Here is a 14365-nt window from a genome sequence, read left to right on the forward strand (position 1 = left end):
ACGCATTATTGTATACTCTATTATAGAGCAGGGGTCACCAACACCAGGTGGCCCGTAAGGACCAGATGAGTCGCCCGCTGGCCTGTTCTAAAAATAGCTCAAATAGCAGCACTTACCAGTGAGCCGCCTCTATTTTTTAAATTGTATTTATTTACTAGCAAGCTGGTCTCGCTTTGATCCACATTTTTAATTCTAAGAGAGACAAAACTCAAATAGAATTTGAAAATCCAAGGAAATATTTTAAAGACTTGGTCTTCACTTGTTTAAATAAATTCTTAAATTTTTTTACTTTGCTTCTTATAACTTTCAGAAAGACAATTTTAGAGAAAAAATACAACCTTAAAAATGATTTTAGGATTTTTAAACACATATACCTTTTTACCTTTTAAATTCTTTCCTCTTCTTTCCTGACAATTTAAATCAATATTCAAGTATTTTTTTTTTTATTGTAAAGAATAATAAATACATTTTAATTTAATTCTTCATTTTAGCTTCTGTTTATTCGACAGAGTATATTTGTGAAATATTTATTCAAACTTATTATGATTAAAATTCAAAAAAATGATTATGGCAAATCTAGAAAATCTGTAGAATCAAATTTAAATTTTATTTCAAAGTCTTTTAAATTTATTTTAAAATTTTTGTTCTGGAAAATCTAGAAGAAATAATAATTTGTCTTTGTTAGAAATATAGCTTGGTCCAATTTTTTATATATTCTAACAAAGTGCAGATTGGATTTTAACATATTTAAAACATGTCATCAAAATTCTAAAATTAATTTTGACCAGGAAAAATTACTAATGATGTTCCAGAATTCTTTTTTTTATTTTTTATTTTCCAAAAAGATTCGAATTAGCTAGTTTTTCTGTTCATTTTTTTTTTGTTGAATTATGAATTTTAAAGAATCGAAATTGAAGATAAACTATGTTTCAAAATTAGATTTTCATTTTTTTCATGTTTTCCCCTCTTTTCAATCAATCAATCAATCAATGTTTACTTATATAGCCCTAAATCACTAGTGTCTCAACTTTTAAACCGTTCAATTAAGTGTTTTTTTCATCATTTATTCTCTACAAAAAAAACTTCCGTAAAAGGAAAAAAAATGTACGACGAATGACAGACGGAAATACCCATTTTTTATATATATATAGATGTATTTATTAAAGATAAATTGAGCAAATTGGCTATTTCTGGCAATTTATTGAAGTGTGTATCAAACTGGTAGCCCTTGGCATTAATCAGTACCCAAGAAGTAGCTCTTGCTTTCAAAAAGGTTGCTGACCCCTGACATAAAGAGTGTAAAAGATGTGATTAGCAGCAGAGACAAAGTGAAAGAGCAGGTTAATAGTGTGACGTTCACGGTCAAGGTTTAGTGGATAATTACATTCACCGGAAGTTGTTTAGTCCGTGAAATTCCACGGTGTCGTGCGGATTAAAACTGTGCTCCAGGTGAGGCTCGAACTCACAACCTCGGCATTGCTGTGCTATGTACTGTCATATAAGTACCGCGCGCTGACCGATTGCGCCACTGGAGCTTCGTTTTAGAACCTGTTTGAAGATGTTATTGTAAACATTCAAGCCGGTAGTAGTTCTGACCGCGGTGCGTTCGCTTGCCGATCATAAAGTAGGACATCCTATCGTCAGGTCGTCGTCGTGTGAAATCCGCCTCATAAAACTCAGCTGCTTTTTTTTTTTTTTGCTCTAAAGCAGGGGTCAGCAACCTTTTTGAAAGCAAGAGCTACTTCTTGGGTACTGATTCATGCCAAGGGCTACCAGTTTGATACACACTTCAATAAATTGCCAGAAATAGCCAATTTGCTCAATTTACCTTTAATAAAATATATATATATATATATATATATATATATATATATATACACAAAAAATGGGTATTTCTGTCTGTCATTCCGTCGTACATTTTTTTCCTTTTACGGACGTTTTTTTTGTAGAGAATAAATGATGAAAAAAACACTTAATTGAACGATTTAAAAGAGGAGAAAACATGAAAAAAATGAAAATTTAATTTTGAAGCATAGTTTATCTTCAATTTCGACTCTTTAAAATTCAAAATTCAACCGAAAAAAATGAAGAGAAAAACTAGCTAATTCGAATCTTTTTGAAAAAATTAAAAAAATAATTTATGGAACATCATTAGTCATTTTTCCTGGTTAAGATTAATTTTAGAATTTTGATGACATGTTTTAAATAGGTTAAAATCCAATCTGCACTTTGTTAGAATATATAACAAATTGGAACAAGCTATATTTCTAACAAAGACAAATTATTATTTCTTCTAGATTTTCAGAACAAAAATGTTAAAAATAAATTCAAAAACTTTGAAATACGATTTAAATTCGATTGTACAGATTTTCTAGAGTAATTTTTTTGAATTTTAATCATAAGTTTGAAGAAATATTTCACAAATATTCTTCGTCGAAAAAACAGAAGCTGAAATGAAGAATTAAATTAAAATGTATTTATTATTCTTAACAAAAAAAAATAAAAAATACTTGAACATCGATTTAAATTGTCAGGAAAGAAGAGGAAGGAATTTAAAAGGTAAAAAGGTATATGTGTTTAAAAATCCTAAAATCATTTTTAAGGTTGTATTTTTTCTCTAAAATTGTCTTTCTGAAAGTTATAAGAAGCAAAGTTAAAAAAAAAATGAATTTATTTAAACAAGTGAAGACCAAGTCTTTAAAATATTTTCTTGGATTTTCAAATTCTATTTGAGTTTTGTCTCTCTTAGAATTAAAAATGTCCAGCAAAGCGAGACCAGCTTGCTAGTAAATAAATAACATTTAAAAAATAGAGGCAGCTCACTGGTAAGTGCTGCTATTTGAGCTATTTTTAGAACAGGGCAGCGGGCGACTCATCTGGTCCTTACGGGCGACCTGGTGTTGGTGACCCCTGCTTTAGTGGATGTATTTCCAAATATAAATTGCTGGAATTTTACTCAAGTACAAAAAAATGTGCAGATATAAAACATATTCATGTAAAAAAAATATTAACTTTTGTCAAAGATCGTCTATAACAGGGGTGTCCAAACTTTTTCCACAGAGGGCTGCACGCGGAAAAATGTAAGCATTTTGACATTTTAAATTTTTAAACCATAACAAAATATATGGATTTATTTTTTTTTTTTAATCCTTCGGGCTGCTGGGGAGCATAGAGGGTCTCAGTCACTAAAATGTTAAAAATAAATAAAAATAAGTCAAATTATTATTTTTTTAATACAATGCTTAAAGTAAATCTCTATCAACTTGAGGTTGTGAATTATATTTTATATAGCGCTTTTCTCTAGTGACTCAAAGCGCTTTACATAGTGAAACCCAATATCTAAGTTACATTCAAACCAGTGTGGGTGGCACTGGGAGCAGGTGGGTAAAGTGTCTTGCCCAAGGACACAACGGCAGTGACTAGGATGGCGGAAGCGGGAATTGAACCTGCAACCCTCAAGTTGCTGGCACGGCCACTCTACCAACCGAGCTATACCGCCCCGGTTGATATAAAGTAAAACAATTAAGGTTTTATGGCTTTCCTGTCAAAGACAACTTTGTTTTTTATAGAAATATGCAGTATTTAGATAGATAGATAGATAGATCAATGGATGGATGGATGGATAGATAGATAGATAGATAGATAGATAGATAGATAGTACTTAATTGATTCCTTCAGGAGAGTTCCTTTATTTAGCAATTAAAGGCCTCAAAGATAAATAATGCAGGACACCATTGATTTTAATTATTTAATATTTTAGAGTAATCACAGTGAAAAGTTCAATAAAATCCTACTAAATATATTTGAGATCCGAAAGGTTCCCCACTCATAAAGTGATGCATTTTTTTAATTATTTTTTTACTTTTAACAATTAAATTTCAAGATCAACTTCCGATATATCTGTCGATTTTAAGTTTGAACTATTATTTTGTTTGTTTTATGCTCTTTTGTCAAAACTTTGATGTTTTTATATGGCAACCACACAACATATGCAACATTTTTTTCCACATAAAACATTTAAAAGTACATTTTTTTAAGTAATAATTCATTATAATATAGATTTTTTTTGTCCTTTTTTTTTTGAGCAATGGAAAAAAAAGACAATACAAGACAAAAAGGGGGGAAAAAACTGCCTGCATGGCAGTTTTGTATCAACATTGCCACTTTTTCTCATTCCACTTTTTTTTTAATTTTTGCACTACTATTAATTTTGCAATTTTTGCAGAATGTCTGGCAAACGATTATCTGCGGGCCGCACTTTGGACACCCCTGGTCTACAAGAAACAACAGGCAAACATACTCAACAAAACATGTTACGTACATATTTATCATTTTCAAAAACCAACAGCAAGAATGCAACGTCAAAGATCCTCTATGCAACAGGAGCGCTCTGTTGTTTTCTAGTCAAAGAGCCTCTTGTGATAAAAGTCCTGTTTTTTTTTTCAGCACTTACTGCAGAAATTTGAATCAAAGATCCTCTTGGTGATCTCTGCTGGTTTTAAAGACCTATTAAAAACACAAGTCAAAGATCCTCTATGTGACAGGAGAACTATTGTTTTAGGAGGAGAATAAAATGGATTAGAAAGAACAGATTTTTAAATAATTCAAATTATAAATAAAATAATATAAAAAAATATTTTTTTACTTGGGACTTCCCGTCGGCCGGATTTTGGACGCTGGCGGGCCGTAGTTTGGGAACCCCTGCTCTATATGATAAAAAATATATATATTACTTACTGTAAAAAATCTAGTCAAAGATCCTCTATATGATTGGAGAGGTTTGTTGGTTTTAAGGACCTACTAAAAAAACACAAGGCAAAGATCCTCTATGTGACAGGAGCACTCTGTTATTTTAAAGGACCGACAGCAAAAAACAAAGTCAGAGATCCTCTATATGATTTTAAAAAAAAAAAAAGGTTTTTCATCACTTACTGCAGAAATTCCAGTCAAAGATCCTCCATTTGATTGGAGGGCTTTGCTGGTTTTAAAGACCTATATGTGTTTTTTTTTTTTGTATACTAAAAAACACAAGTCAAAGATCCTCTACATGACAGGAGCACTTTGACTCGGGTTTTGGCTGTCGGTCCTTAAAAACAACAAAGCGCTCGTGTCATGTAGAGGATCTTTGACTTGTGTTTTTGCTGTTGGTCCTTAAAAACAACAGAGATCCTTCATATGATTTTTTTAAATCACTTACTGCAGAAATTCTAGTCAAATATCCTCCATATGATTGGAGAGCTTTGGTGGTTTTAAGGATCTTCTAAAAAACACAAGTCAAAGATCCTCTATAAGACAGGAGCGGACCTACAGCAAAAACAGGAGTCAACGATCCTTTTAAATCACTTACTGCAGAAATTCTAATCAAAGATCCTGTATATGATTGGAGCACTCTGCTGGTTTTCAGGACCTACCAAAAAAACACAAGCCAAAGATCCTCCATGGAACAGAAGGGAGCACTTGGCTGTTATATAAGAACCTACTGCAAAAATGTTATTTCAAAGATTGTCTATTTTTTCACGGGGAACTTTACTGGTTTCAACACCAGACTGCAAAAATGGTGATCAAAGATCGTCTGTAAGAGAAGCACTTTGATTTAAAAAAAAAAAAAAAAAAAAAGCTAATGAAATACAATCCATATGACAGGAGCGCTCTGTTTTCTAGTCAAAGAGCCTCTTATAATAAAAGTACTGTTTTTTCAGCAGAAATTCTAATCAAAGATCAACTCTACATGATTGGGGAGCTCTGCTGGTTTTAAGGCCCTATTAAAAAACACAAGTCAAAGATCCTCTATGTGACAGGAGCACTCTGTTATTTTAAAGGACCGACAGCAAAAACCAAAGTCAGAGATCCTCTATATGATTAAAAAAAAAAAAAAAGGTTTTTCATCACTTACTGCAGAAATTCCAGTCAAAGATCCTCCATATGATTGGAGGGCTTTGCTGGTTTTAAAGACCTATAGGTGTTTTTTTTTTGTATACTAAAAAACACAAGTCAAAGATCCTCTACATGACAGGAGCACTTTGACTCGGGTTTTGGCTGTCGGTCCTTAAAAACAACAAAGTGCTCGTGTCATGTAGAGGATCTTTGACTTGTGTTTTTGCTGTTGGTCCTTAAAAACAACCGAGATCCTTCATATGATTTTTTTTAATCACTTACTGCAGAAATTCTAGTCAAATATCCTCCATATGATTGGAGAGCTTTGGTGGTTTTAAGGATCTTCTAAAAAACACAAGTCAAAGATCCTCTATAAGACAGGAGCGGACCTACAGCAAAAACAGGAGTCAACGATCCTTTTAAATCACTTACTGCAGAAATTCTAATCAAAGATCCTCTATATGATTGGAGCACTCTGCTGGTTTTCAGGACCTACAGCAAAAACACAAGTCAAAGATCCTATATATGTGAAAAGCACTGGGTTGTAAGCACTTATTGCAAAAATTCTAATCAAATAATAATAATTTTATTTATAAAAAAAACACTTTACTTTGAACTTCAAAGTGCTACAGTATATTAAAAAAAGATAATTAAAATAAAAAAACTACAACTAGCACGCATATATCTAAAAAAAGGCTTTTTTAAATACCCTGGTTTTGTTGGAAGTCTCTGCTGGTTTGAAGCACCGACTGCAAGAACAAGTCAAAGATCCTCTTCGTGACAGGAGCACTTTGTTGTGTTAAGGACCGACAGCAAAAACCCAAGTCAGAGATCCTCTATATGATTTTAAAAAAAAAGAAAGTATTTCATCACTTACTGCAGTAATTCGAGTCAAAGATCCTCCATATGATTGAAGAGCTTTGCTGGTTTTAAGGACCAACTAAAAAACACAAGTCAAAGATCCTCTATATAATAAAAACACCTTTTAAATCACTTACCGCAGAAATTCTAATCAAAGATCCTCTATATGATTGGAGCACTCTGCTGGTTTTTAGGACCTACAGTCAGAGATACTCTATATGATTTATTAAAAAAAAAAAAAATAAATAAAAATAATCACTTTCTGCAGAAATTCTAGTCAAAGATCCTCCATTTGATTGGAGAGCTTTGCTGTTTTTAAGGACTTACTAAAAACACGAGTCAAAGATCCTCTATGTGACAGGAGCACTGTTGTTTTTAAGGACTTACAGCAAAAACACCAATCAGAGATCCTTTATATGATGAAAAAAAAAGTTTTTTCAACCACTTACTGCAGAAATTCTAGTCAAAGATTATCCATATGATTGGAGGGCTTTGCTGGTTTTAAGGACCTATAAGTGTGTCAAAGATCCTCTACATGACAGGAGCACTTTGTTGTTTTTAAGGACCAACAGCAAAAACCCAGGTCAGAGATCCTCTATATGGTTTAAAAAAAAAAAAAAAAGGATTTTCATTCCTTACTGTAGAAATTCTAGTCAAAGATCTTTCATATGTTTGGAGGGCTTTGCTGGTTTAAAGGACCTACTAAAAACACAAGTCAAAGATCCTCTATATAATAAAAGCACTTTTTAAATCACTTACTGCAGACATTCTAATCAAAGATCCTCTATATATTTGGAGACCTCTGCTAGTTTTTAGGACCGACAGCAAAAACACGAGTCAGAGATTCTCAATATGATTTTTTTTAAACGTTTTTTTTAATCACTTACTGCAGAAATTCTAGTCAAAGATCTTCCATTTGATAGGAGAGCTTTGCTGTTTTTAAGGACTTACTAAAAACACGAGTCAAAGATCCTCTATGTGACAGGAGCACTGTTGTTTTTAAGGACTTACAGCAAAAACACCAATCAGAGATCCTTTATATGATGAAAAAAAATGTTTTTTCAACCACTTACTGCAGAAATTCTAGTCAAAGATCCTTTATATGTTTGGAGGGCTTTGCTGGTTTAAAGGACCTACTAAAAACACAAGTCAAAGATCCTCTATATAATAAAAGCACTTTTTAAATCACTTACTGCAGACATTCTAATCAAAGATCCTCTATATACTTGGAGACCTCTGCTAGTTTTTAGGACCGACAGCAAAAACACGAGTCAGAGATCCTCAATATGATTTTTTTTTTTAAACGTTTTTTCAATCACTTACTGCAGAAATTCTAGTCAAAGATCCTCCATTTGATAGGAAAGCTTTGCTGTTTTTAAGGACTTACTAAAAACACGAGTCAAAGATCCTCTATGTGACAGGAGCACTGTTGTTTTTAAGGACTTACAGCAAAAACACCAATCAGAGATCCTTTATATGATGAAAAAAAACGTTTTTTCAACCACTTACTGCAGAAATTCTAGTCAAAGATTATCCATATGATTGGAGGGCTTTGCTGGTTTTAAGGACCTATAAGTGTTTTTTATTTTCTTTACTAAAAAACACAAGTCAAAGATCCTCTACATGACAGGAGCACTTTGTTGTTTTTAAGGACCAACAGCAAAAACCCAGGTCAGAGATCCTCTATATGGTTAAAAAAAAAAAAAGGCTTTTCATTCCTTACTGTAGAAATTCTAGTCAAAGATCCTTCATATGTTTGGAGGGCTTTGCTGGTTTAAAGGACCTACTAAAAACACAAGTCAAAGATCCTCTATATAATAAAAGCACTTTTTAAATCACTTACTGCAGACATTCTAATCAAAGATCCTCTATATATTTGGAGACCTCTGCTAGTTTTTAGGACCGACAGCAAAAACACGAGTCAGAGATCCTCAATATGATTTTTTTTAAACGTTTTTTTTAATCACTTACTGCAGAAATTCTAGTCAAAAATCTTCCATTTGATAGGAGAGCTTTGCTGTTTTTAAGGACTTACTAAAAACACGAGTCAAAGATCCTCTATGTGACAGGAGCACTGTTGTTTTTACGGACTTACAGCAAAAACACCAATCAGAGATCCTTTATATGATGAAAAAAAATGTTTTTTCAACCACTTACTGCAGAAATTCTAGTCAAAGATCCTTTATATGTTTGGAGGGCTTTGCTGGTTTAAAGGACCTACTAAAAACACAAGTCAAAGATCCTCTATATAATAAAAGCACTTTTTAAATCACTTACTGCAGACATTCTAATCAAAGATCCTCTATATACTTGGAGACCTCTGCTAGTTTTTAGGACCGACAGCAAAAACACGAGTCAGAGATCCTCAATATGATTTTTTTTTTTAAACGTTTTTTCAATCACTTACTGCAGAAATTCTAGTCAAAGATCCTCCATTTGATAGGAAAGCTTTGCTGTTTTTAAGGACTTACTAAAAACACGAGTCAAAGATCCTCTATGTGACAGGAGCACTGTTGTTTTTAAGGACTTACAGCAAAAACACCAATCAGAGATCCTTTATATGATGAAAAAAAACGTTTTTTCAACCACTTACTGCAGAAATTCTAGTCAAAGATTATCCATATGATTGGAGGGCTTTGCTGGTTTTAAGGACCTATAAGTGTTTTTTATTTTCTTTACTAAAAAACACAAGTCAAAGATCCTCTACATGACAGGAGCACTTTGTTGTTTTTAAGGACCAACAGCAAAAACCCAGGTCAGAGATCCTCTATATGGTTAAAAAAAAAAAAAAGGCTTTTCATTCCTTACTGTAGAAATTCTAGTCAAAGATCCTTCATATGTTTGGAGGGCTTTGCTGGTTTAAAGGACCTACTAAAAACACAAGTCAAAGATCCTCTATATAATAAAAGCACTTTTTAAATCACTTACTGCAGACATTCTAATCAAAGATCCTCTATATATTTGGAGACCTCTGCTAGTTTTTAGGACCGACAGCAAAAACACGAGTCAGAGATCCTCAATATGATTTTTTTTAAACGTTTTTTTTAATCACTTACTGCAGAAATTCTAGTCAAAAATCTTCCATTTGATAGGAGAGCTTTGCTGTTTTTAAGGACTTACTAAAAACACGAGTCAAAGATCCTCTATGTGACAGGAGCACTGTTGTTTTTACGGACTTACAGCAAAAACACCAATCAGAGATCCTTTATATGATGAAAAAAAATGTTTTTTCAACCACTTACTGCAGAAATTCTAGTCAAAGATCCTTTATATGTTTGGAGGGCTTTGCTGGTTTAAAGGACCTACTAAAAACACAAGTCAAAGATCCTCTATATAATAAAAGCACTTTTTAAATCACTTACTGCAGACATTCTAATCAAAGATCCTCTATATATTTGTAGACCTCGGCTAGTTTTTAGGACCTACAGCAAAAACACGAGTCAGAGATCCTCAATATGATTTTTTTTGTTAAACGTTTTTTAAATCACTTACTGCAGAAATTCTAGTCAAAGATCCTCCATTTGATAGGAGAGCTTTGCTGTTTTTAAGGACCTACTAAAAACACAAGTCACAGATCCTCTACATCAGTGGTCCCCAACCACCGGGCCGTGGCCCGATAGGTACCGGGCCGCAGAAGAATTTTTTATACAAAAAAAAAAAATAATAATAAAATAAAATAAATATATATTTTTTTTTTTTTATTAAATCAACATAAAAAACACAATATCCACTTACAAATAGTGCATCAACCACAAAAAACTCCCCTTTTCATGACAAAAACGTCCCTTTTTCATGACAAAGAAGAAAAAAGAAAAAAAGAAAAAAAAAGGACCCCCCCCCCCCCCGGTCCACGGACACAAAAAGGTTGGGGACCACTGGTCTACATGACAGGAGCGAACCTACTGCCATATGACGATTCAAAGATCCTTTATATAATAGAAACACCTTTTAAATTACTTTCTGCAGAAATTCTAATCAAAGATCCTCTATATCAGGGGTGCCCACACTTTTTCTGCAGGCGAGCTACTTTTCAATTGACCAACTCGAGGGGATCTACCTCATTTATATATATCATTTATATTTATTTATTTATGAAAGAGACATTTTTGTAAACAAGTTAAATGTGTTTAATGATAATACAAGCATGTGTAACACATATAGATGTCTTTCTTTCACAAAGACAAGAATATAAGTTGGTGTATTACCTGATTCTGATGACTTGCATTGATTGGAATCAGACAGTAATGATGATAACGCCCACATTTTCAAATGGAGGAGAAAAAAAGTGGTCCTTTCTGTACAATACCACATGAAAGTGGTTGGTTTTTGGCATCTAATTCATCCAGCTTCCATACACTTTACAAGAAAAACATTGGCGGCAAATTCCGTAGCTTGCTTGATTGACATTCACGGCACCCGAGGGTCTTGTGAGATGACGCTGGCTGCTGCCAGTTCATTATTATGAAAAAATGACAGAGAGGAAGGCCAGGAACACTTTTTATTTCAACAGACTTTCGCGCCGTCCCTTCCGTCAAAACTCTAAAGGCCGACTGCACATTTCCTATCTTCACAATAAAAGCCCTGCTTCATGCTGCCTGCGCTAACAAAATAAGAGTCTCGGATCGCTTGTGCACGCCAGCTTTCTGAGGGATCGCTTGTGCACGCCAGTTTTCCGAGACTCTGTATTTAGTTAGCGCAGGCAGCATGAAGCAGGGCTTTTATTGTGAAGATAGGAAATGTGCGGTCGGCCTTTAGAGTTTTGACGGAAGGTACGGCGCGAGAGTCTGTTGAAATAAAAAGTGTTTCTCGCCTTCCTCTCGGTCATATTTTCATAATAATGATCTTGCAGCAGCCAGCGTCATCTCACAAGACCCTCCGGTACCGTGAATGTCATTTAAGTGACGTCTTGGTGAAGATTGATGATCACTCATTTTTAGGTCTATTTTTTTTAAAAGCCTGGCTGGAGATCGACTGACACACCCCCCGCGGTCGACTGGTAGCTCGCGATCGACGTAATTGGCACCCCTGGTCTACGATTGGAGCACTCTGCTGGTTTTTAAGGACCTGCTGCAAAAACACAAGTCAAAGATCCTACATATATTTAAAAAAAAGCACTGGGTTTCTAGCACTTATTGCATAAAATCTAATCAAATTATAATAATAGATTTTATTGATTAAAAAACACTTTACATTGCGCAAACAACCTCAAAGTGCTACAGTATATATATATATGTAAAAAAGACGATTAAATTAAATTAAAATACAAACTAGAACGAGCACGCATATATCTAAAAAAAAAAGGCTTTTTTAAATACCCTGGTTTGAAGCAGCTACAAGTCAAAGATCCTCTACGTGACAGGAGTGCTCTTGTTGTTGAGCAGCTGCCGCAAACACAGCAGCCAAAGATCCTTTACATGGCAGGAGCGCTCTTGATGTATTCACAAATCCACTGCAAAAAGTCAAATCAAAGATCCTTAATGAGTCAGGACAAAAAAAGGTAGTCACTACCCAGTTTTTAAGCGGACCGAAGGAGTCAGAGAGAGACATCATCGTGTCGAACGACCCTTCTCTACACTCTCTGCGTGCTGTGCTGAACTTTTTCTTGCATTTGTTCGAAGAAGTGCGGCATCAGACCTGACCTTCAGCCACCAGGCGCCTGAAAATAACACCCAGCTGTTCCTCCTCCAATCAAAGGTGAGTGGAATCACGCTGCGTGCGAAGAAGAAGAAGAAAAAGATCATCATCAGTGACACAAGAAGCCCAGCTGGGTCCGCCGTTGTCTTCCTTTTTATTATTATTATTATTATTATGGTGGACAGCAGCAGCATATTCATAACAGACTACGTGACACACCAGAAACGTTCGGACTTCAAAACTCAACAGGACCCCTTCCGGGTCAGCGCAAAGACATGCCTGATCGGAAATAAAAAACAACACAAAGGCCCGACGAGGAGGAAATAAGATGAGTGGAATTTACAGAAATGAACGGTTGCTGGTGTGAAAAGTAAAAAAAATGTCAAAAGTTTTCATTCAGGCAGGGGGAGGGGCTCCTTAATTGTCATGGTTGAATGTGTCATGTTTTTGTTTGGCCATGTGCAGTTTGTTTTTTGGACACTCAGTTCCTGCTTTTTCACTCTTTGTTTTGTCACCGTAGCAACCAGTAGTTTCACCTGTGTCACATTTGGAGTACGCACCTGTTTTCACTAATCATGTCACTTATTTAAAGGCCTACTGAAATGAGATTTTCTAATTCAAACGGGGATAGCAGCTCCATCCTATGTGTCATACTTGATCATTTCGCCATATTGCCATATTTTTGCGGAAAGGATTTAGTAGAGAACATCGAGGATAAAGTTTGCAACTTTTAGTCGCTAATAAAAAAGCCTCACCTGTACCGGAAGTAGCAGACGATGTGCGCGTGACGTCACGGGTTGTAGGGCTCCTCACATCCTCACATTGTTTATAATCATAGCCACCAGCAGCGAGAGCAATTCAGACCGAAAAAGCGATCATTTCCCCCATTAATTCGTGGATGAGGAAAGTTAGAGTGAAGCACTAGAAATAAAAAAAAGGCGACGGCAGTGGGAGCGATTCAGATGTTATTAGACACATTTACTAGGATAATTCTGGCAATGCCCTTATCTGCTTATTGTGTTACTAGTGTTTTAGTGAGATTATAATGTCATACCTGAAAGTCGGAGGGCTGCGGTTAACGGCAGTGTCTCTGAGAGAAGCCAATGGAGGAGCCAAGATCACAGCTGCCTTTTTGACAGCTGCTGCAGGAGGATGCTAACTCCGCTCAAGTCTCCGGTAAGAGCCGACTTAATATCACAATTTTCTCATCCAAAAACTTGCTGGTTGACACGTGGTAGAGAAACATGTTCGCTAAAGCTTCACAACAAACAAAGAAACACCGGCTGTGTTTCGGTTGCTAAAGGCAGCTGCAATCCACCGCTTTCCACCAACAGCATTCTTCTTTGACGTCTCCATTATGAATTGAACAAATTGCAAAAGATTCAGCAACACAGATGTCCAGAATACTGTGTAATTATGCGATGAAAAGAGACTACTTTTAGCCGTAAGTGGTGCTGGGCTAAAATGTCCGCTACAACCAATAATGTCACAAACACGCGTCATCATTCCACGACGTTTTCAACAAGAAACTCAGCAGGAAATTTAAAATTGTAATTTAGTAAACTAAAGCGGCCGTATTGGCATGTGTTGCAATGTTAATATTTCATCATTGATATATAAACTATCAGACTGCGTGGTCGCTAGTACTGGCTTTCAGTAGGCCTTTAAACCCAAAGTTGCCAGGAAGTCAGCCTGGCGACTTTACCTCTGATACTGTCCTTAGTTATGCTTCTTGCCATTCCACGTAAGTTTTAGTTTTTTCATGTCACAGTTATCGAGTTTTGTTTCATTATCATAGTTTCTGCCTTTTGTGCAAGTTTTTGTATAATTAGCCGAGTTTTTGTACTTCCGCCTTGTGCGCGCCTTTTTTCTATATTAATTAATACATATGTCCTTACCTTCACGCCTTGCCCACTCCAACTTTCCTTTGCATTCCGGGAAAACAAACCATCAAGTCCACGTTTTGACAGAATGCACCTGATATTACTTCCATTAC

The 14365-nt window shown here is 35.1% G+C and overlaps 1 non-coding gene across 1 annotated transcript; it reads right to left on the reverse strand.

Annotated features, from left to right (window-relative positions):
- Positions 1-1441: 1441 nt before the first annotated feature.
- On the reverse strand, positions 1442-1535 carry trnai-uau (transfer RNA isoleucine (anticodon UAU)). The gene is made up of 2 exons: positions 1498-1535; positions 1442-1477 (listed from the first exon to the last, which is right to left on the reverse strand). It is a non-coding gene; the product is annotated as a tRNA-Ile (tRNA).
- Positions 1536-14365: the final 12830 nt, after the last annotated feature.

The sequence above is a fragment of the Nerophis ophidion genome, linkage group LG08 (genome assembly GCF_033978795.1).
Source record: "Nerophis ophidion isolate RoL-2023_Sa linkage group LG08, RoL_Noph_v1.0, whole genome shotgun sequence".
NCBI classification, from domain to species: domain Eukaryota; kingdom Metazoa; phylum Chordata; class Actinopteri; order Syngnathiformes; family Syngnathidae; genus Nerophis; species Nerophis ophidion.